Source organism: Apus apus, chromosome 1 (assembly GCF_020740795.1).
Source record: "Apus apus isolate bApuApu2 chromosome 1, bApuApu2.pri.cur, whole genome shotgun sequence".
NCBI classification, from domain to species: domain Eukaryota; kingdom Metazoa; phylum Chordata; class Aves; order Apodiformes; family Apodidae; genus Apus; species Apus apus.
Genome location: NC_067282.1, coordinates 138,827,020 through 138,851,321, shown reverse-complemented (window position 1 = coordinate 138,851,321; position 24,302 = coordinate 138,827,020).

The window sequence follows — 24,302 nt, the reverse complement described above, 5'->3', positions numbered from 1 at the left end:
GGAGAGGTTTCGGCTGGGTGTAAGCAAGTTCATCCTTCAGTGCTGGGAGCATGTTTGGGCAGGGTTTTTGTGAGCTCAGAGAGCACTTTGCTGAAGAGTGCTGCAGGGCTGGAGGGAAGTCTCTGACTCCTTTTCAGGTGGCTCAGCCACCATCAAAGTGACTTGCATGTAGCAACTTCATCCACTTTTACCAAGATCTCTGCTTCTGCAGAACTAGCCCACTTTGGGTCTTATGCTTTATAACTTGCATCATTTACCACTGAACTTCTCAAAAAAATTTCAGAGATGGATGCCTACCTTTAAAATACTAAATGACCTGAACCGAATCTAACTTGAGGAGGCACGCAGTTTTTAGGGTTATGTCCTTGTGATATTCCAACCAGGAGTATTTCCATCAGAGGCTCTGACTGAGGCAGGTTTTTGCTATGGACTCCAGAGCTCTGAAATTTACGTCTTTGAGAGGAGACAGTAGAATGAAGGCAGCAAGGGGTGGAAGGGCTAGAGACATAATGATTTACTGAAAAAATCTCTATCTTTTGGGAGGAGAAAGTGCTGCCTGCATTCAACAAAACAATGTATATCTAATTGTTGGCAGAACGTCTGGTGTTTTTGGAAAGCACTTATGGACTCAAAGAAATAATTCATTGTACAAGGGATCCCTAGCAAAGAACCTAACTGTGACCCATGCCAGGGATACTTTCTAGCTTGGTTTCTCCCTGCACTTTATGTTGTGATGCATATTTGTAGCCCACCTGATACCAAAATCAATGAGTTAAAAGCCTGTTTTGTAGAAGTTCATCCAGTTATAAATATTCTATCATAAGCCTGTAAAATTTATTCTTCACTACTGTGTGACATTGTTTTGGGGTGTTTTAGGTCTCTTTGCTAGAAGCTTATGCACACCCATATCTCTGGTATAGTGAGGTGGCAGAGTTGTGCAACAAATATTATACAGCCCCTCTATGGTTTCAAAATACATTTTGAAGTTGATTATTAACTCTGCATAATAGGTTGATGACTACTACAGCAAGGTGGTGTGACAGACTGGAAAATCTGTTCATTTGTTTTCCTATTTAAAGGAAAAATAAGTGCAGAACCATAAATAAGGAAGTGAAGCATAACCACTTAGCACACAAATGTGTATTAAGCAGCACTTGATGGTAATGTTTTACAATTTGCTCCTGATAGCATTGCTGACCTGTGTAATTTTAAGTGTGAAGAGGATCCAGCAATATCAACTCACAGGATGCTCTGCAGAACACCTGGACAAACACAAAGGCAACTGTAATTAACTCTGAAGCTTGTTTTTCAAGCATATTTTTTGGAGGCTTTATTTCCACAAAGAGGACATCTTGTTATGGGAGGAAAATGCAATTTTTATCAGAAGTTTCAAAACACATTTATTTTCCTTTTTGTTGTTTGCTGTTGTTGTTTTGTTGGGTTTTTTTGCTTTGGTTTGGTTTTGTGTTGTTGGTTTGGTTTGGTTTGGTTTTTTCCAGAACGATGGTAGTGTTTTCTTAAGAGATTTCTGAGAGCTGCTGAGCAAAACATTAACTTCAGTGAACTTTATTAGTCCTGTTACTGTTGTCATGTTATCATGACTTTTTAAGTGCTCTTCTACTCTACCTGACTGGTCTTCCAAGGTTTATTTTTGAAGAATGTAGGTTCCTTCTACATACCCCATTATACTTAATAATTTCTAATGATGTTTGAGTGTCTTCTAAGAAAGAGGCAAGGTAGGCAGTGCCTTATAATAATGAAATGATTGCTTTAAAAGATTACTTCTCTGTAGTAGTATAATGTCCTACCATTTTTATATTTTTTTTAAAATATTTTTTTCCCTTCCATTCTGAATTAATTATTCAGCAATGTTGGGTTGATTGCCAGTGCTATTATTTGCCCTTCAGATAGTCAGGCTCGTAAAAGGCAATCTGAGGCCATTGCCCCCCCCTGCCAAGTTAAAAGGTCCAGAGCTCCTGCTGGGACATCCTCACTCCCAGCTGCAATGAACAGTAGGAGAATATTCTTTCGGGTTTTTTTAAGCTCTCAGTATTTGTGCTGATACCTAAATTAGGGATTGCTGACTTTTTGGTATTTCTGAAAATGTCTGTCTTGTCTTAGCATCCTCAGCAAATGGGAGCTCAGCTCTAGCAAAAATTTGGCTCCAGGTCTGTATACTTAAGGCAACATCCTCTGTGAATAGTGAGCTCTTTTGTCAATTAATGCAAGCTGTGTTATCATTTCATCCACTGTTGTTCCTTCCGTTAGGTAAATCTTCTGTTTATTATAACTATCATGGCAGTGTTTACAGGCCTTAGTAAAGAATTTGGGCCTCACAGTATAAGGAATCAATAACTACTACTTGTTTCTTTTTTTAGCTTGCTTTCTTAAGGAAAAACAGGTCACTGTGTCATGCTGTTTGTCTGGCAGCCTGCTCCAACTAACTTTGGAATCTTTTCATTAATTTCAACCAAAGTTTACTGTGAGAGTTCTACCAATTTTGTGGAAACTGGCTACCAGCAAGAGAAGGTGATGCAAATCAGGGTTCCTGCTTTAAGGAAGACTGTGTTGCGAGCTCGTGGTATTTTCTTTCTGGGAGCTGGCATGTGCCAGCTGGCCAAGCAGCATAAATATATCACTTGTGCTGCCACTTCCCTATTCAGTAATTAGGAAATCTGGGAGGGGGGTGGCTGTGCTGTGTCCTCATTTTGAGCAAGAACACAAGAGTGGAGGGAGCAGCATAGAGGAGGACTTGGATATATTGAGTGGGGATTTGGGAAACAGTCTTCATTAGCTTTGCTGCTCTCAGATTAACTAGATTTATTCTTCAGTGTACTTTGGAGTGCAGATATTCCCTAGGATTTTCATGGGAATCTTCCTAAGGAGAACTGGGAAAATCCATGGGAAATCCTGAAAGTGATGATGATGTTTTTCATGACTAGTGATGGTAACATTTGCATATTATATACAAGAAGATCATACAAATTTGTGCACATTTTAGAGTTCTCATATATATTTGTCTGCACTAGAAGGTCTCATATATATTTGTCTGCAACCATCAGTGTTCATTGGCATTCATTTTGGGGGAGATTTTTTTCATATTTAAATTGTCAGGACCTTATTTTTATTCTGAGTTTCTTTTAATCATTTATAAAGTCAGCTGAAATTTTGTTCAAGCTATATAATTTTTCAAATCTGTAATAAAAATAATGAGTTTCATATGTTCAACTGGGAGATTATCATGAAGAAATGCACTCCAGGGAACATTTCAATTTTTTTTTCCCCCTTTTCTCTACCTTTAGGTCCCAGAGAAAACCCATTTTGGGCATCACAGATGCTCTGCATTGACTGGATAACAAAGTAATGTGATAATGAAGTAGGAAATTCTTCTCTGGCTTGGACACCAATAAGTGTTTTTGCTATTGTTTTTATTTTATTTTATTTTGTTTAGCATTTTAATTTTAAACTCATGTTCTGGCTGAACTCCAGGTTCTGGTCAAATTCCAGCTTAAATAATAGCATGTTATTTAATTAATTTCCCTATCTGGTATTAATTGGAAAAGCTATTCTTCACTGCCTGTACTAGCCTGGTCTATAACGTTGCTGTGTGCCATAGGTTAATATGATCAGTCCTGGAAATTACTGCATTTTAGTAGATAAATGCATATGCACTGGGCAAGCTCAGGAACAAAGCAGTTAGACAGATATGTCCAACTGCCATCTTCTATGATGCATCACCTGCAAAGCATGAATATTGCCCTTTTTCAAATAAAAATATTATTACCGAAGCATTAATAATCACACTCTTCTCCAGTAGCTGGAAACCTTAAAAAAGATTATATAAACTTTGATGCTGATGGCTACAATACATTCTTTACTAGATTTAATAAAATATATTAAGATGGAATTAAGCTTAATACAAATTTACTGGAATAATGAATTTACTATATATAATGTCCTGATGTAGCTAAATGCTAGCCGACTAGGTTATTTTAGAGTATTTTTAGTAGGAAGGTGCTGAAATGAAATTATGCTTTATGAAACAATGTGCTTTGTGAAATCCACATTCTTGGATAAATGTTTGGCTACAAAAATATCAGCAGAGCAGGAACATCCTCTAGATAGAGGTAAAAGTAAACCTTGTGAAGTCCGGCCCTGCCTGTGCAACTCCAGAAGACTTTTTTTCTGACGCCTTTAACAATAGGGTTCACCCCAGGCCTTCCGCATGTAGAAAGATAACAGTCTTAAGGAACTAGGGGCCTTGCAGTTGGAAATTGACTGAGACCAGCTAGACTTGTCACCCAACACTATGCATGTGTAGGAGAAGGGATTAACCCCTGCAAACTTTCCAGAAGACACCCCACCTAAGAAGCTTGAAGCTCATACATAAGGAGAGTGCAAATATGACAATGAATTCCAGGAAATCTGATGCACATCAATCTGGTAGGACAACATAGGTCTTGCCTGTTGTCGCTTACAGCATGCGTGACTTTGAGAACTCTCTCTCGTGCATCCAGTGCTGCAATAAAGAATGCCTGCCTTCTGAGGCTTAAAGACAAACGTTGGAGGGTTCTTTCAGTGACTGAATTTTATAGTAACATGCCACTTACAGGAATTAGAAGGGTTCTTTTTAGCTGGAGTGACAAAGGTCCAGTTAGAGGTCTCCTTTACTTCACAGTGTCACATGGATCTCGTTCAGGTAAGGCTCACACATGTGCAGCTGACCATGTCTTTGTTCATGTGGCTTTGGGGGGAAGGAGGAAAACTTAACAAAATAAATCAAATGAGTATTCTTTACTACAGCAGAAGGCTGGTTTATGGCAGCACAGCTAATTATTTTATGTCTGTGCTTTAGTTTTCACTTACTTGTTGAAAACTCTTCATAAGGTAATTTGATGAATATGCTGGTTTGGTAGGTTTTTTGGTAGTAGGGGAAGGGCCCCAGGAGTGGCTCCAGTAAGAAGCTGAGAAGTTCCCCCTGCTCCAAAATCCAGCCAAGGAGCTATCAGAGGGACAGTAGATGTGCCTCTGCGATTAACATGTGAAAGAATTGAAATAAGAGCTGAGCAAAGCAAGTACTTCAAGAAAAGTAAGAGCTGTGCTGGAGAGGCAGAGTGGTGCTGGTGGTTGGTGAGGAAGAAGGGGAAGAAGGTGCCCAAGCAGAAGTTTCCCTACAACCTATGGCAAGATGGTAGACTGTCCTGCTGCATCCATGGAGGAACGTGGTGGAACATTCCCTGGGGGCGCCAGGAGGGATGAACTTGGACAGCGGACTTGGATTTTGTGGCCAGTTGACTCAGATTTGCTGCCAGTGGACTCTTGATTACCAGGCTTTGTCCTCCTCATTCCAGAGTGTGTGTGAGGGGGGTAGTTGAGTGAGTGGCCATGTGGCTGTTTCTTTTTTGTTGTGTTACACCTAAACCAGGATTATGACCATCTGATCTATCTTGCCTATCACAAGTCATCAAGATCCACTTTACATTTGGCCATCACAGTAATGTCATAGTGGGCTAGAGACCTTTACTACAAGTCCTGATGTAGAGACCATGGGTGATATGAGAATTGGTTACAGTGCTACTGTCCCATACCTTATTGTTAGTCATATGCACTTGATTTCTGAGCTGAATTGGTGTATCTTCATATTTCAGCAAGTGTGTCTTATTACACCAAGGTCTTGCTGCCAATCAAGAACATCTAGCACCAGGAATTTCTTTAGAGGTGTAAAATCTGCTTAATTCCTTTTTACCCTCCATCCACACTGCATCTAAGGTGCGGTGAGCATGTGCTTCTTGTTAAAGAACTAGTAAATTGGAGTGAAAAAGTTTCTGTGTACTGTTAACTAAAATGAGAATTAATGATAGCTGAGTGGATACTAGCAGACTTCCCATGAATATCCATGTAAGTTAGCTGCTAAGCAAATCTAAATGAAAAATTTATTACATGATAAAGCAAACAAAAAAGCCCTCCCTAATTTTTTGGGTTCAGAAATATTTAGCAAGTTGTTGTTGAGTCTTAAGTACAGGTTGTTACAGGATGTTAAATATATATTTAAAGCAGTCTTTAAACTTTTAGTAAGTTAAACAATAAGACTGACCCTCAAATAGCCTAATCATGGCTTGTTTTTCAGGCAGTATGTGCTCTGATGTACAGGCTGGCTGGCTGTAGATCAAAACTGGAAGTTTTATTGATTAAAGTCTCCCTACAGTGGGGATTTAAAAAGTATGTCTTATCTTGCTATCTACTTGAAAGATATAGATTCCTGTTATTTGCTGAAGTAAGGGAATGTTGCCGGTATCAAGTTCTTTACACGAGGACTGACATGACTAGTTGCTCCTTTGAAGATTTTCCTCACTATCTTGGAGGAACAGTCCAGACACTCTGGGAACAAAACTACTGCATCTGCACAGCCCCTTCCCCAGCTGTCTGACTAGCACTCAGCTGGTTGTTTTGGGCTTTTCTTTTCGGTCAGGTTGTTTGTTGTATTTGTTTTGTTTGGTTCGTTGTTTTTTTCCAAACTACTATTTTGAGGTTTGTTCACTTGCAAATAAAATTGAGTGCAAATTGATCTTCAGTTACAATCTTCACTTAAACCACTGCAATTATCAAGAAGACACTGACAGATACCCCTAGCCCAGAGTATGGCTCCATATCAATGCAGAAGTAGGAGAACTGGGTGAAGCATTAGTATGTCCCATGTGAGAGTACTTAGGGGATGTCATATGGAGCAGGTGCATTTAATTTTTTGACCTTATTCAAAAAGAAGCAACTCAGCCCTAATTGGCAAATAGCTGCTTAGCAGAAGTAGCCCTTCATCTTCTTAAATGTGTTATGGTTTTTTTCAAATGCATTTTTGGCAGTGCACAAGTGTCAGACAAATAATGCAGTAAAATAATTTACAGCTAGTGATTTTTTTTTAACCAGTAGTGTTAACTTCTCCTGAGAATAAGCATCAGATATTCTAATCAAGGTACATTCAAGCTCTCTTTGAGGGTTAAAAGCTTACTAGGGGTTTCCATGGGTGTGTGGAGTTACAGCATCAAATGATTGAGTGGGGCTGAGCACCACTCCACATAGGTCAGAAGCCACAGCAGGCAAAGACCACGTCCTGGTCGCCCTCACTGTCATTGATCAATTCATGCAACTGGAAATCTCTCATCAAATGTGATGGTTTAGAAGGATTCCTATAGGTTGTCATTTCTACCTCTAGAGCTGAATGGAAAATAGCAATTCAGTGTCTGTAAGGGTTTACAATTCTGATATATTTGTTTGACATTCATACAGTACAAAACAAAACAGCTTTTCTCAGTTCAGTGTGGCTCAGCTGGAGGGTGGGAGCTTGGGACCTTCGACTTTGGGAGCTGCTAGGTTTCTGAGGAATAAAAGAGGAGTGCTGGTAGCAAACCAAGTACTATTCCAATGGATAGGAAGATTTCAAATTCAAAGTCCTGTTACGATCCTGAGTCCCTGATTGATTTTTGGCAGAGGTGTATTAAACCTCTCTTTGTTCCACAGGTATGCTTTGTAGTCAGCAAGGAATTCTATTTATTTATTTATTTATTTATTTTTATATGCTTATCTTCTTATTTAGGTTTACATTAGTATTGGTACCATACAAAGTATTTAGCATCAAAATCTGACAACCAAGTTCACACTGATTGTATTGTATTGTACACCCTACTGGAAGTTTGGATCTTTTTAAGCTACTCGAGTTTATGAACTATTTGATTTGGCTTTCCTGTTTCTTATTCATGATTCTCCTAATATGTCATGCATATCAAAAGGTATTGTTTTTCTTTATCCATCTATTTTTTTATCATTTATTAGAAAATTTAAAACTTAGCACACAGTCATAATGTGCTTTATGGAAATAAACTACAAAGGCAAAATAATGTTGTACCCATTGTGCTTTCATTCTTTAGCTTAGGCCTTACAGTCCAAACCACAATATACAGACTGAACTCCAGAAAGGAGGATTTAGCACTGAAGAAGCACAGCAATAGAGAAATAGTGTTAAATTCTTCCCTCTGAGTTCTAAATGTCCCACAAATAGAGATTATCTTGATTTTTCCTATTCCATTTTATACATGGTCTGTAAGGGGTCCTCCGGACGAGTAATAGCAGCCTTATGTAGGTTTTAAACCATATACATCACAGGCCTTGAATTTACCTCCACAATGCTTAATCATGGCATGTTTGTTACTAATCACCTTATTTCAGAAAAGCTAACCATCTTATTCAGTGGGATGGGCTTCATTCCCCTGAAGAACTTGAATTAAAGACTCAGTAACTTTTTCCATATTAGTAAATGTATTGTCTTAATTTAGCAGCGGTACCTGTGCTATGTTTTTCCCCATACTGTATTCTGCTCAGTTAAGCACTGTTAAGAGAGTTAAACCAGAAGACAAATGCAGTGTAAATATTCATTTTGAGTTCTTCTGATTAATTTGATTTGTGAAAGGATTAAATTGTATTGTAAAGTTAATCATTAGAGAAAATAAATGCCTGAGTTATCTAAGCTTAATATATTGGACTTTTCATTCAGTCAGTATAGATTGATAAGACATATTTTCCATTGAAAGAAATCTTAAGTGTGTTTACAGATTTCATGAAAGACTCTGAAGACAACATCACTTTAACAATGTTTTCTGTCAAAGGCTACAATAATAATCTGATTTCTGCTCTCAGTCATGCTGAAGTAACTGTCAGAAATGGGAGAGCACATTGGTTAACGAGTAGAATTTGGCCTAACCATCTTGTAACTTTGCAAAAAATAGAATCGTTTAGGAGTTTTCTTTTTGTGGTTCTGGTTTTGGTTTTAATCCTGCCTGGAGAGGTGACTGTGAGGTGAAGTAGACACATCGCTCAGAGCTGCCAGTTCTCGTAGCTTGTCTAGGAGGGCACATTCTGATATGAGCAAGTCACTACTTGGAGTGGAAGCATCACAGTAAAAGGTGTTAATGCTTTTGGCACAGCATCACATTACAGCCAGTGCCATTGCACCTCTGTGTCTGTGTTGTACTGTAACACAGTAATGTTTTCCCTTGTACTGACATGTGAATCTTTGTGAAAGTATACAGTGTCCCTGTGAACTGGGGGAACAGATCATGCCCTGCTCAGATTTTATATTGTACTCATTCAGTAAAGCCTGTAGCTTGTGTTTCAGTAAGCAGAACTGGAGAGGTAGGAACTAGTTCCAAGTCTGGCATTAACTTTCTAGATGAACTTTATCTCTCGTGCTTTCTTTTATGTGTTATGGCAAGACAGTGTTTCCATTCTACTTACTATGATGTAAGGCTGAATTAATTATTTGGAAAGTCCTTTGTGTCTACTCAGTATTGAAAAATGCAAATAATTAGTATTTGATTAATAAATTATCCTGATATAGTTAGTGATAATAAAAGACCATATCCTAAAGCAAACAAGTGGGGGATACTGGTGTAAAATGTTTGGACAATTTTAACTTGCAATTTTTCTGGCCTTACAGTACACCTGTGCTCATTTATATAATCTCAGGTCTTTGATGTTTGTTGGAGTGTTACTGGTTTTGAGTAGTGAGATTTTTTTTTCTTTTGTTTTATGTTTTGCAATTTCTAGTTTTGAGTAGAAGCAGAAATATCATGCTGCAGAGAACAACATTTTTCTACATACGTGTTGCTTGGGTGGTATTGTATATGAAACCATTAGAAGGAAAAAAAAAAAAAGGAATAACACCTCAATTAGAATATCTCTTTTGAGCTTTGGGTAATTAAACGAAATCTGTAATATTTTGGCACCAAGGATTATTGTTTGCTTGTGTGCTTCAGGGGCAAGTTTGAATATGGAGAACAAATTTTATTAGTGATAGATTCAATTTGCTTAAAAGAAGGCACTATATCTGACAAAAAACATTACTTCAGGCACTCTACATTTACTGCCAGGTAAATTTTACATTTACAGCTGTCTGGAATAGCTCCATCTGGTGAGTCACAGTATACAAGAAAACCCACCTCTCCACTTTCTCCTGTTAGTTCTTTGATACTAACCTGGATCTGCAGAGAAGTGATCACCTCATCCTTCTGCTATATGGAGATCTTATTCTAAAAATGTATATTACTTGTGAAGACTGCACTGAACTGATATAACTGTTTATGTTGCTTAAGCTTCTTTTTTTATTCATTCTTCTCCTCTCTCAATGAGGAAAAAAACAACAAAGAAAAACAGAGAGGTTTTCTTTGTTGTATTCCCAGACCAGAACAAATCAGAAAAGTCAATATCTTGAAATATACATTCTGATCTTTGAGACCCCAGAGCTTCTCTATAGGCAGCACTTCTAAATGCTGATGCCACCCGAACCAATGAAGATGTTTATTGATTTAGATTTGTCAATGTTTAATTATGCACCATTACAGAAATATACGATGTCAATGAAAAAGAGGGATGTATGAATAAAAAATTCTTCACAGCAGAAGAACTGCATGCAGAGCAAAGCTTTTAGCCCTGGCTTTTACAGTTGAAGTGTTATTTTTTTCATATAAACAATTTCACACACAAGAAGGGTATAAATTAGTTTAAGAGGAAGAAATCACACATTTAGGAGGACAGCTTCTTGCTTTGCATGTTCAGATGTCTGCTTGCATACAAAGACATATGTATATGTCCACTCTGTAAACACCACTGGTTCCATGTGTAAGTATGATTAAAGACCTGAAATGGTTCTTAGACAAAGGAAAATATATTAAGAGCTGACGCTACAGTGCTGTGGCTTCCCTAAGAGTGATACAGCAGTGGTGACACAGGATTCTTCAGGAAATGAATGGACTCAACCCAAAAAGTTGAGTTCTGTGGTCTCAAGTTTTTTTAGTGTTAAAAACTCTAACCAAACAAAAACAAATCAACAACAAAAAACCCTTCAAACAACAGAAATTAGTCTTAGTTAATTGTGCTAGTTTTCTGACATAAATAGAACTTCTAATGACTTCACACTGATAACTATCTATTCATAGGCATTAAAAACACATAGCTGACACAGGAGACTGCCAAAGTCCATTTCCATTTGATTCACCTTTTCTTGAGTGTGTGCATTATCGCCTTTTTATTGACTTTGCTGGCTCTTACCTCAAAGCTATAAACACCATCTTTCAAAGAATTAATTTTGTCTTTCAGATACATGCAATGGGTTCTAGAAGCCTCAAGAATGCTTAGAAATTGGCACCATCAAACCTTGCAAAGAAAGTCTCAGGAGGCCCGTGGGGAAGACAGCCTGGGGTGCTGGGTATTGAGCAGCAGTTGCAGGACTGGCTGCCTGAGCCTGAGTTGGCAAGTGCATGGGTGCAGCATAGGAACTACAAAAGGACTAAAACCTACCCCCACTGAGGATGTGGGCTGCAGAACTCCATTCCTCTGTGTCGCTACTTGCCTTTTCTCAGTGTGTAAGGGCTTCTTAACAACAGAGATAAGCCCAAGCTGCAGTCTCCAGATCTGGAGACAAGCATCCTTAAATTATTAATGTATAATTTATCTTTGATTTTAATAATGGAGGAACAAGAAGGAGGATGACACTTAGAAAAGTTCTGTGAGATCTCCAGTTAGTAAGCTTAAACTGTTGACTTGCTGCTTCTAAGCCATTAAGAATTCAGTGTGTGAAATCTTTGAAAATTATCTAATTGGGGAAGGTTGTCTTGCATTTGACCATTTTCTTTTTGCAAGCCATTGATCTGCTGATATATTGCAGTCAACCAGCTCAATGCACTGTTGAGATATTTTATTGTTATACATTAACAGAGCAATGGTCATTGATTGATAACAGGGGAGCAAAGGAAGATTTCTTCTGTATGTTTTTCCTGAAATAAAATATATATAAAAATATGCTGGACAACATTCTGTTCTCACTCCATTACAAATCCAATACCATTTCATTGAAATCTGTGAAGTTTCTCCAGACTTAAGGTGGTATGGCTGAGAACTGAATTTGTCTTGTATGCACTAACATTCAGTCAATATCCTCTTTACCTGGCACATGTTCTAATGTCAGATGCTTTGTTTGCATTTAGATGGAAATCAGATGTACAGTTATAATTTGGTTGCTAGTTTTCAGTCAGCTTGTGTTTAAACATGTGCACGTCTGTCTTTGTGTGTGTGTGCATTTCTTTGAATAATAAAAGGGACTAATAAAGGCTCACTTAACCTCCTGGAAAATAACTTGACTTTTTCTTGTTCAGATTCATGTCTTAAGCCAGTTTTTTATGTTTTTCTTTTTTTAAAGGGTATTTTTGTAAGGATTGGTTTTATTTGGAGAACCATTGCCATGTTAATTTTATCTCAGCTCTAATCTAAGGGGAGCATTCTCATTGGAAAAAAAAAAAAAAAGAAAAAGCAGCATTGCTTAGTCTTTAGGTCGATTGAATCTTTGGCCTCCCTGCCAAGTCTGTCAGCACCGGTGCCAGTTACTGAGCATGGTGATTTTTATTATATCAACACTTGTCTTTTGTGGATTGCGCTGCAACCTTCATGATCATTTTGTACAAACCACTACAGCGTAGAGTCTTCCTAATCTGAGCACACTGGGACTGTTTTACTATTCCGATTAGTGAAAGTTCATGCTACTGCAATGCTGATGGTGTGTGTTCTTGAGAGAGGGACTTCAGTTTTTTTGCATGGGAATTAAGTCTTTCAGCAAAAAGCAAGTTAAAGAAGTGGTGACATTAAAGCCTATGTAGAAAAAGCAGTAACACACATTGCAGTGAGGAGGTTGAAGCATGAGTGGTAGAGGTACATTTTTCTGACCAATGCATTTGGAACTGTGTATTGAAGCCTGGCGTTCCATCGTTCTGAATGCACTGGAAATTATATTTAGCATTTTTTCATTAGTATGACATCAAATGGGTTTTTTAGTGACTTAGGAATCTAAATTTAAAATTCAAAAAGGGTGAGATATTTAGTGTCTGAAGTGATACTAAAACTCCAGGTTAGAATATGTTAATTTTAAACTGTAGATATGTTACAAATTTATCTTTTTAAATTAATCAATTTAAAATAAATATTTTGCTATAGTACTTTGTTTAGTGCAATATCACAGAACTAATTTACCTACCCATGTTAAATCTCATCTCTCTTAAGATTTTCAAATCCTTTAAACTTCAATTCTAAACATATGAGTGGTTTAACTTGGGTTTTTTCACTTTTTCTATTTTTTAATTTATTTTGCTTGTAGTGCTCATTTTATATTAGAACCTCATGGCTGTGTTTGGCTTTGCAGGACTTAAGACGAATGAACTGTATTAAATATTCTTCATTGTAATTCAAACAAGGCTCAAAGGAAGCATTTTTATCCACATTACCATTTTAAATCCTTCCTTGAACAATTTGCAACTTGTATTTATATTCAGTTACCCCCATATATTTTTAAAAGCCTTTACTCAGTACTCTTGCAAAATGCTGTCCTTCATATCTTCCTTAAAAGGAGCTGGAGTGGTAGTAGTTGAACCCTGGTTCTGTCACCTCTGACTTTTGCAATGATCCTGTGTTTTAAATAAGTAAATGCAAAAATGAGATCTGAAAGCACTTGAAGAATTTAGCTACAATCAAAAATTCCCTATTTGTTCAGGAGCAAAATTTGGGAAACCAAAACATTTCAGCTGAAAAGGATATAAGCTAATTAGTTTGATATAGTGTCTAGAAGAATTGTAGTTCTGATTCAACATAACCTATTATTTAAGTGTTATGTTCCTCTATCTGTGTTCATGGAACTATATTTTACACAGCATATGGTGATGCCTTTTTTTTGGAAGAGGATCATTAATGCTAAACAGCTTGGAAGATAGATACACAGAGAAGGACAGGTTGGAGATATGCTCAGATGTTACCCTATATATAATGAATAATGAGTAGCACAATATTAAAATACATTTTATGTACATTTCTGTGTGTACATATATGTGGTGCTTTTATTTTCAAATTTAAACCCAATTATTTTTCTATGGAAAATAGTGGCTTTCTGCCACAAAGTTGCTTAGTTTAGAATCATATTTTGGCCTTGCCTATTCCTGAACCACAGTTGAAATTTGTGCTTTCAGACCTTGCAACATTCCATTTTATCTTCAGTGTTTACAAAGAAAAGAAAGTGGTTGGGTTGGTTTTTTTTTAGGCAGACCAACACTTCCTCTGTCACTAGTTCATGCTAAATTGGTTTCCATTTTAGCAGCATGAAGTTGTCTTAGTTCTTGGAAACGTGCTACACTGAATCATCAATCACTGTCTTCACTATGGTGGTGGTTTTATTTATACAGCTGCATGAAATGTTCCCTGTGAAGTATTACACCATATTAAGGTCTTGTGGGTTTAGCTCTGCTTCAGACTCTGCTCTAATTTGCTAAAAAGTTACAATGTGGTTCATAAGCCTTTCAGTAAATGTGGTCTTATTTTTGAGCTAACTTAGATTGGTTTAGGGAAAGTGGAACTATTTGTGTTAGTAATATATTTATTCAATTGATGTAACCCTTCTTTGTTCATAGCTGGCTTGTAAATTACATGGATTTCAAGATTGTGTTTCCTACTCAAAATTACCCAGCAAATATTATCCATTGACAGATTATTGCCTCTGGACTGCCATTACATATTTAAGGTATTATTTCTGAATTTATTTTCAAGCTGATAGGGTAATTTTCTTTCCATATATTTAATCCTTGATATGATGTAATGACTATTACAGAAAGACTGAATGAAGGAAATATGGAGACTTTTTTTTTTTTTTTTTTTTAGGAAACAATAAGTAATGATCAGGTAATTTAATTAAGCTATATTAACCTTTTTTTTTTTTTTTTTTTTTTTCCCCTCTCAGTTATCCAGCTACTTTCATATTCTGGCGATGTCCAGAAACACCAGATTTTTAAAAACTTATTATTTCCTTCTGACTGAGGGATCATGACCAAAATTGCTGAATGCTAGACTTTTTTGCTTCTTACAGCAAATGTTTACATTAAATTTTCTCTTGCTACATTAATACCACAGAATAATGCATGCAATACTACTTCTGAAGAATTTAGTGAGATCTTTGTATATGTACTGTTTCTGAGTTTAATGTAGCAGTATAAAAGTGTATTGATGTAATGTTATCCATTTGCCCAATTCAAATTATTAAATGCATATTAGTGGCAGGCATCTGTCCTGAGACTTTAGGCTAGGGCTATTTTTATGCATATACTGTTGCATAGGGGCTATATATCATAAGGAGTTCAGATGTGAATATGTGTTATTGTCGATCAATTTGAGAAAATTCAAAATTCACCCAATTTCTGACATTATTGTTCACAGAGAAATTAATAATAAAAAGAGTAAGAACAGAATACCGCTTCAGAGTTGGTGTAATCCCTTGCTATTTGCACAGCTGCAATCATGAGACATTCATATTTTTGTTGTGAATATTTGAATCTGAATATCAAAGTTAAACTTGCAGAATGCCACCCTGTTGACCAACATAATAGAAAATATTAGTACAAATCTCTCAGAGCATAATTCTTGAGCAGACATGAATAATGTCATTATTGAAAATAGTGCTTGTTCAAAGCTCCAATAATTTCTGAAATGTATAGAGCAATCAAATCAAGGGAGTCAAGCCTGAATACACAGACAGAAATTTGACCCTAAATGTAAATAATTCTTTTATTAGTAATTTTTAAAATGGAAAGTTATTTCCAAGCATCTTAATTGTAGTAACACGTTCAGGTCACAGGACTGGATGTATGTGGTTTTTCCCTAATCAAACAAGGCAATATCCAAGCACTTATTGCCACCCATTGTGAAAACAAAGGTGTTGAAATACCTGCCTTGATGTAAAATCCCCATGGAGAACAACTACAAGTAATTTTGCAATGCACAAGGGTTCCAACTGGTCTAATACACTTTACTTGCAGTCTGCTTTCCCCAGCTGCCTACAGTGAGGTTAAAAAAAGTAATAAAAAAAAATCCCAGAAACATTTAATGCCCTGATTTATTTTTCTAGCAGAGGAAATTTTTCTGTTTGCTTGATGGCAAATTGACACTGAATAGCACATGCTTTTCTATTTGGAAAATACTACCTGAAATTCAGCAATACTGGAAGAGTAATCTTTGACTCAAAGTGTTGGGTAAACCAAACATTTTCTTCACCAAATATTTATGGTTGCAGTGCTTCAGTTTTTCAAGTAGAGATTATATAGAAATAAGCCATTGACTGAAGGAAATTGAAGAGGATGACAGGCTATATAGATTATATTTTTGTATCTTGAAAATGCAAAGATATAGTAAAATAAATATGCAATAAAATAAATATACAATAAAATCATTATAATTTTTAAAACGCTAGAAATTTGGATTGGTCCTAAAGTGGTTTTGAATTAATTCACCATAAGCTGTGTTACAAAAGGAAAAAAAAAAATTATGGTATTGAAATCTTGATCACAACTTCATAAACAAAGTGAAGATGTAGACGAGCAAAATGATAAAAGGAGAATGTAGAATTTTCTAATGCATGGCTAATTCCAGATGGCAAGAACTGGTGGTCCTCTGCCCCAATTACACCATTACTCATAGATCTCATCTTAAATTTGGAAGGATTGGAAGACTTTCCAACATCAGAATATATTTTGCTGGAACTATTCGTAATATTTTGTAAATTTTACTTTCTTAACTGTAAACTATGGCAGTTTAAAAGATATCTGGAATAACTGGAGCAAATGAGTCAAGAAACAAAACCTAAGGACAATGGCGTTGCCAAAGTGACTGTAAAATATATCTAAAATAAATTAAAACCTACAAATAAATAATGGTCTGTCTGAATACCACCCAACCCTAACAGAAGCACAAGCCCCATGTATTTAAACCTACATTTTATAAAAGCTTACTGGCAAAAATCAATAGAAAGCTTTAGTGGGCAGAATGTGTGTAATAGTAACAAGTAGAAAGGTTAGTGTAGAAGTTAATGGTTCTATCAAGAGTAAAACATAGTTAACGTTTGAAGGAAACCTCTACCACAAGTTGTTCATTAACCTTTGAGAACTCCAGTGTATCTTCAAAGCAAAGATTACAACAAACCTGTCTCAGTCACTAGTAGCACTTGTTAGCTCTTGGCTTCAGAAATCAACAGCTTTTTAATTTGCATTATGGAACTATCACACAGCTTTAATTCCACTAAGATGTGTGACCCTGTAAACTAACCAGATTAGTTAATCTAAGGTCATGAAGAGCAAGGGGAATGATGGTGAATACCTTACCTAAACCAAATAGCATGTGCTCCCAAGTAGCTGGGAAATTCATACTAAAATGATCAATAGTAAACAACATCCACACTTAATTGACATCACAGTACCAGGGAACTAGCATTGCACTGTTGTGGCTGGAGAGAATTTTGTTTAACTCACCTATGTACCATTGGAGGATTCCTAAAAGAGCTAAGAAGTATGCGCTTGTCTGCCCGATGCCTCACTGTGAGGTGGATGCTGGACAAAAGGCACAGCATCTCTCTATCCACTCTTTCCTCAGCAGCAGTCACTGCTGATGGCAGTGGTCCTCCTTCTCCTACAGCTCTCCCACATCTCTTTCTAGACCTTCACTCTCCACTTAGTTTTCCTGGTACGAACATTTGTCATGCTTCACAGTTAACTGGATCACTGAAATGGTTGTACATGTTCTGTGATTATTCAAACCCATAATTCAGGCCTCAGCTATTTCTATTTCTATTCATGTGATACACATGAAAATGAACAGGAAAGTAGGAACTGTGCAAGCCACTACTGTGTCCAAACTAACAAAAAATTTGGAGAGGTTAGTAATAGGCTACCACATGGCGTGGCATTTCCAATTCAATGAAAAAAAAATGTGTTGCCGTGTTGTACATTAGATCGTAAAAGACCAGCACAAATAAAATGCCTTTTGGAAATGGAGTCCTGTTTGAACAGGAAGGAGAGAAAATTCCTTTCGGGATACATTTTTATTTTAGTTATAGATGTGTATCAATATGCATAATTATTCATATGTAATGTTTTGAAAATAAAATATATTAATTAATATAACTATATTATAGTAGTATTATTGTATATTCTGCATACTTGCATATATTCCAATGTATCTTTCAATATGAGAATGCTATGTTGGTACCCTGAGGATTTCTAGTTACAATGCCTCATATTCCCTTTTCTCCCTAGATTTCAGGCTCCATATGTGACATACAATATGAAATAAATGACAAAATGAAATAAATATGAAGAACATACTTTTGGGGGAAAAGTCTCGTGTATGTTAAAATATAATTTCATGTGGGAAAATTCAGGCAGAAATTTAAAAGGAAAATGCTTGAAAAATCCTGAACTAGAGTTCCCATTTTGCATAGACTCTCTTCAAAATTGTACTGATCATCTGGGTCACATTTTTGCAGTTCAGCCTAAGCTGCTGCTGCAATTTATCTGTATTAAGGAACCCTCCAAAGTCAGTGCACTTAGTTTCAAATCTCACATCAAACTATAATGACACAGGTATATGTAAAATCAAATTCATTTTTGGCATGGCAATCAAGAACCTTCCAACATACAAAGTCAGTCAGCTCCTTAACTGGACCTTTTCCAGGTAAACTATTTTCAGGATGAAGTGACAGGGAGTGCACCCTATCAAATACCGTTTTTCCACTTTCCAGTGTAATAGAATAACAATTCAGTTAAAGTGTGACCGTAGTGGCTAAAAAGTAATTCAATTTGCTATGAAAGAACTACAGAGAAAGTTGGTAACTGTCAGATGTATTATACTATAATGACCCAAAGATAAAAATTATGGCAGCCAAAGGAACAGTTGGGACCAAGAACCACTAGCTACACGTTGACAATTCAAATGTATTTGTATGGTGGCCAGTATATTTCAGTCTCCAGCCCTTCCCCTATTTTTCCCCTTTCACTCTTCTCCATCTTCCTCCACCTACTGCTGTAACTTTTCTTTCAGCAAGTTTTAGGGTGGAAGTTTAAATGAGCATCTGCCACAGCACCAATGCCAACTCTAGCTGGCCATCAACCAGCGGGGCTACTCTTGCATGGGATGCCTGGCTCCCCTCCGGAGACTGCGCTTAACCTTTATGACATGCCCAGATTCCACTAGCTTGGTGCCTCAAATCTTACATTCCTGCTTCTCTCCAAATTTTCCCCTGATGGGGAGACTTACACCCCTGCCCTTCATTTTCCTTCATGTTTCTTTGTTAAGTCAAAACAAATAATATTATTTTATTTCATGTTAGTTTATTACATTTTTTTTTGTTTTTAAAAAGTGAAACGAGGGAGGGATTCAGTTCGTAATTAGGGGAGGAGTCGTTTTTGGACTCAATCCTCAACATGAAATCTGTTATAAATGGATTTTGCCAAATTGCTGAACAGAGTGCAAATTTGTAATGAGCCAGTTTTTTAATAGGTTTAGTTCTTTGGGCTCTTTCTGCAAGCCCAACCCTTGTGTCATTTCAGTGACACTTTGTCCTTGAAAATCTTGTTCTGCAACCTCCTTTTAAAACTACGTGATACACATACTTAAGCCTTCACAGCTGTGACAGCTCAAGACAAAAAATAGCCTAGGTTTTGGCACACCTAGGGTCTTCTTAAAGTAATCTTATTTGTGCTTGTCCTAGAACTGTTCTTATTAGTCAGCGTTCTTATCTCATATCCACAGCCGAGGATGGCATTGTGGCTTCCCAAAGCACTGATACTACATTGGCGAAGGGGACATCCAGATCTTAGTTACAGCAGGCACCATCTTTGGAATCGAATCTGCTGAAAAATTGCTGAAGCCCTTCATCTGTTTTATTTCCCTTGCTTGAATGATGGACTAAACAGGCATACTTAAGAGTACAATGGCTCCAGCCATTTGAAATGCTAATTCTTGTCTTAGCTGCAATACGTTGAGCATATCAACCCCTTTTATACCTTATTGGTTGTAAAGATAATCAGATTCTTTTAGAAGAACAGTATAAAATTAATTATATTCAATGTTCAGATTCCCCTCAAATCTTGCTCATGCATGCAAGGACTGAGAGCAACTTCGGACATAAGAAAATGTTTAGATTTATAGCATATTTATAGGTAAACCTTTAGCACTTGGAGAAAGACTTCTTCACACTGGATAGAGGCACCTAGTAAATGATGAAATTTGTTCATGTCTTACAAGACCTTCTAAAATGTTTTTCTTGGAACTGGATCTAGTGCTCCAGCTATGTATACGCTTGCTATGTTTTCAGTTTGTTTGAACGCATGAAGATATCTCACAAGCACCTTTGGAAAAGACCAGTCAAACAGTAAAAACAAACATGTTGTTCATCCAGATTGTCTGCTGTTGACCCAATCTGTGCTTTGTATTTTCCAGACTGTAGTGTAAATGTTTCCAGGGACAGATGTTATGAGAGAGCTCTGAAAACATCTGATCCTACTTCAAATAATTTCCAATGATAATTTTCAAAACAGAGATATATTGTACATATTTGTTTTATGCAAGTATTTTTGTTTGTGTTATACTTACATAATACACTGACTGATACTTCAAAAATATCTTTCTATACAGATAAACAACTATAATGCCACTTCTAGAACCATGGTGAGGAGGCATGAGGCAGAAAAAATAAAATAGTCCTAGATTTTAATACATCTGTCCAAGTTTGCAAAAATGTTGATGGCTTCTAAGATTATAAAAACATTTGCAGTAAAATTGAGGGAGAAGGGAAAAAAACAGATTTGTGCAGAATACAAAATGAAAATTCCTAAGCTTTATTTCTGAAGTTTTAGACTTTAATGAGATACAGTGTATAAATGTGAGTGGAAGTAAAGGACAGCTTCTGACTTAAACTGGAACTTCAGATCGGAAGTTCAGTTCAGGTAAATGAATATTAATTATTACAATGGATCACTTAGAGCTTTTAAATAGCAGGAAGAACTGAGAACTGTCCATGAGAATTTATCTGTGATAAGCAATGGCATTAAAATGGCATTAAAAGTAAACAGATGTTTAAGCCTTCTTCATTTATTGAAAAAGTTACAGAATTATTATTTTGTTGGGAAGTAAAATATTTCTGAAAAAATAATACTTTTCTGAAAAAAAAGTTTGTATTTTTAGAATAAAAATATTTGTATTAGATAATATTCTCTTTAAAGAGCATTGCAGAATGGATTTTTCAGCTGTTTTGTCTATCATAAGATTTCACTTAAGTCAGTACTCCCAGAGAGCTATAAATTGTAGGCATAAATTGTTTAAGGAAAATATATGTGTAGTGGAAAGCAATTCATCGATACAAGATAGTTTTTTGTAAACTCTTCCTGAAATATTCTCTTCCTGATTCTCTTCAGTATAATGCCCTGAAAATCTGCAAGTTTCTCCATTTGATAATATCAGATAATATTCCATTTGGAGCCTATAGGATTCCAAACAAAATGGAAAAGAATTGGCAAATTCACAAAATAAATTATAGTCAAGTCCCAGCACCAACATAGTTAAAGGTACAACTCAATAGCTGAGGTTTTTATTTTAACCTGAAGTAGTTATCTGGTTTTAGGCCTATGTGCCTGAGTAAAGACGAGTCAATTAATATAGGAAAGCATTTTAGTAGTTCTCTTTGAGGGCTTGAGCTCACTGTATCTGATTGCTGATGAGGTGTTTAATGTTAGCGAATTGAGTTAGTGATTACAATCATTTTAGGAGGCAGAGTGTGTCTGCTATTGATAGCTCTGTTATGTATGGAGAGTTGGAGACAGAGAACTGCCACTGGAAACGTGTATGAGATTCTCTGTTTCTGTGAGAAAGGATTATGGGCATCATGTCTTGCTACCAGGCAGTGCTTGTTACTGACTTTCATGCCTAAATACAGGGATTAAGGCATCTTTAATTTGCAAGACATCCTTTTTAATAGATTTTTTGTTGTTGTTGGCTTGGTTTGTTGGGTTTTTGTTTGTTTGTTTGTTTGTTTTTCCCTAAACTGTGATCTTCCTGTTATTTTCATGAAGGAGAAGATCTCTGGACTCAAGAAGCACTCCTCAGCAGGGAGGAAAAAGCAAAACAATGTGGCAAAGAAGTGTGCAGTTTTGCAAGGGCCCATTCGGGTTCACTGCAGTTCATTCTTAAAAGCTTTCACATGTGACTTAGATTTGCCTGATCTGGCAGTTGGGAACTGCTGCAGCAAATATTAACAGTAAATAGAGATTTTAAATAGCTCTTCTCAGAAAAGTGACTTTGGAAGGACATCATTGATACCTCAGACTGTTGCATTTAGCAGAGCTAGTTCTTAAAATCTGAGTGATTAATAATATTGTATTGTTTGCTTTTTCCTAGAACTTCAAAGCTGAGGAGGAACATTGGAGGAGGTTTTATGTAGTGTTTCAGAATTATTTAATCACAGTAGTAGATACAAACGGTACCTCAGAGTACTTTTCAATGAGGAAATTGATATCTATCTTTCAATAGGGAAAGAATTTTTCCAACAGTATGTAAATTTTGAGCAAAGAGTCAGGATTTGGTAAGAACCATGCCTCTCAGATGTCAGAAGGAGTTTATGGAGTTGACAGCTGATAAAAAGGGAATATAATCCAGATTTTAATTATTTTTTTTCTTCTCCAATGCTGCATTCTAGGAAACCAGTAATCCATCCCCTCACCTGGACTTCTGGGTTTCACAGAATATGTTTGTCATTATGATGTAATGATTTTTTAAAATATTGATTGTTCTCTATGTGTATCACTACAGGACAGAGTTCAGGGTTTTGTTTTATTTTTTAGTACTTTTTTAGCTATGGATGTGTTCTCCACAGGAATCTTTAAGAAAGTTTTGCCCTGTGCTGTCTCATAGTGAGTTGAAAAAGAAACATCCAATTTAGCTTTTATTTGTAATAATAATTTAATTATTTATGCATATATTTGAACATGTACCTTAGAAGCCTTATGTCAATCTGGAGAACTGTGAGGGAGCCAGAGTGAATTGGCCAGTTAAGCTGCATTTACAGATGTTTACATTGGCAGAGCAATGCAAAGCAGCTGGGTAGTGTACCTTAGTTTTCCCTCTACCTTCTGTCCTCCAGGTTCACGTTGTTGCTTGGACTTCCCCTCAGTTCCACTATCTTTATCTAGCACAACTTCCCACTGTTGCCTTGCACTTGTGTATTCATGTATTTGCCAGAGTTCTCATTCTTCTCATATTCCCCTTTTCCTACTGTCTGCTTATATGTTTAGAAGAGACATATGTTTAGTAATTATGACTCTCAGAAGGGCTGATTACTTGCATAGTTATGAGCAGGATTAAATCTGCAACTTGTGCCTTTAATAAAAAAATAAATCCCAACATTAACCCTTTATCAGCAACTTGTGAGATCAGAGTCAACAATGATGTTTGGCAAAAGATTTCTACAACCATAATTCAATGAGAAACAGTAAATGATTTTTCCCAAGATGGCCACCCAAACATCAATAAGCCAGGAACTAATACAATAATAAGTGGTAGGAAATCAGTCATTTGTAGTAGACACTCACATATAATAAAATCTCTGATTCTACCACTGACCTTTCAAAGTCAAGACCATGTGGAACAAGGAAGTTTTCTTAAAACAAAGAAGAAATAATTTATGTTTGGACCTTCTGTCTGCTACTTTCTTCTGATACAGTAAATCACTTTTTTAGCTCTCTTTTATCAAGCCACAAGTGTTCAAAATGCATTTCTTACTAAATGAAATATTATTTTCTTCAGTTATCTGATTTCTGGACATTATGAATTATATAGAAGGAAATGCTTAAGCATATTTTTGAGGAGACATTCTTCGTCTGCTCTTCCTGGTACCTGAGATATAAAGTTAAGTCAAACTCAGTAGAAACTCAATTATATAGATCTGATTAAACTGAAATTCCAGGCTCTTAGTGAAGGTGGGATTATTCTTGTTTTCTTTTGGGGGATATAAGAAGGTGTGTGTTTCTTGCTGGTAAAATGAAATAAAATGTTAAAAGCAATACAATCAATTTTAAAAACATAGTACTGTATTCAAGCTAAAGAAATCACTGAAACTATTTCTAATCAATTTCTATGTTCATTACTTAAAGAATGTTATTGACCAGTTTGAAGCCTTTATTTACTCAGCATCCCACTTTGACAATACTTCGTCATTATTATGCAAAATGTAAATTAATAAAACTTGTGCATAAATTCTGAATATTATATTCTTTTAAAGTGTATACATATAAATAAATGTTTTTACTATATAAGACATGATATTTTTATTATATGCATTAAAAAAATGGCAATACAATTCTCTTCACTTGTCAGTATGCATTGACAGTTTTTTGTTTTGTTGTTTGGTT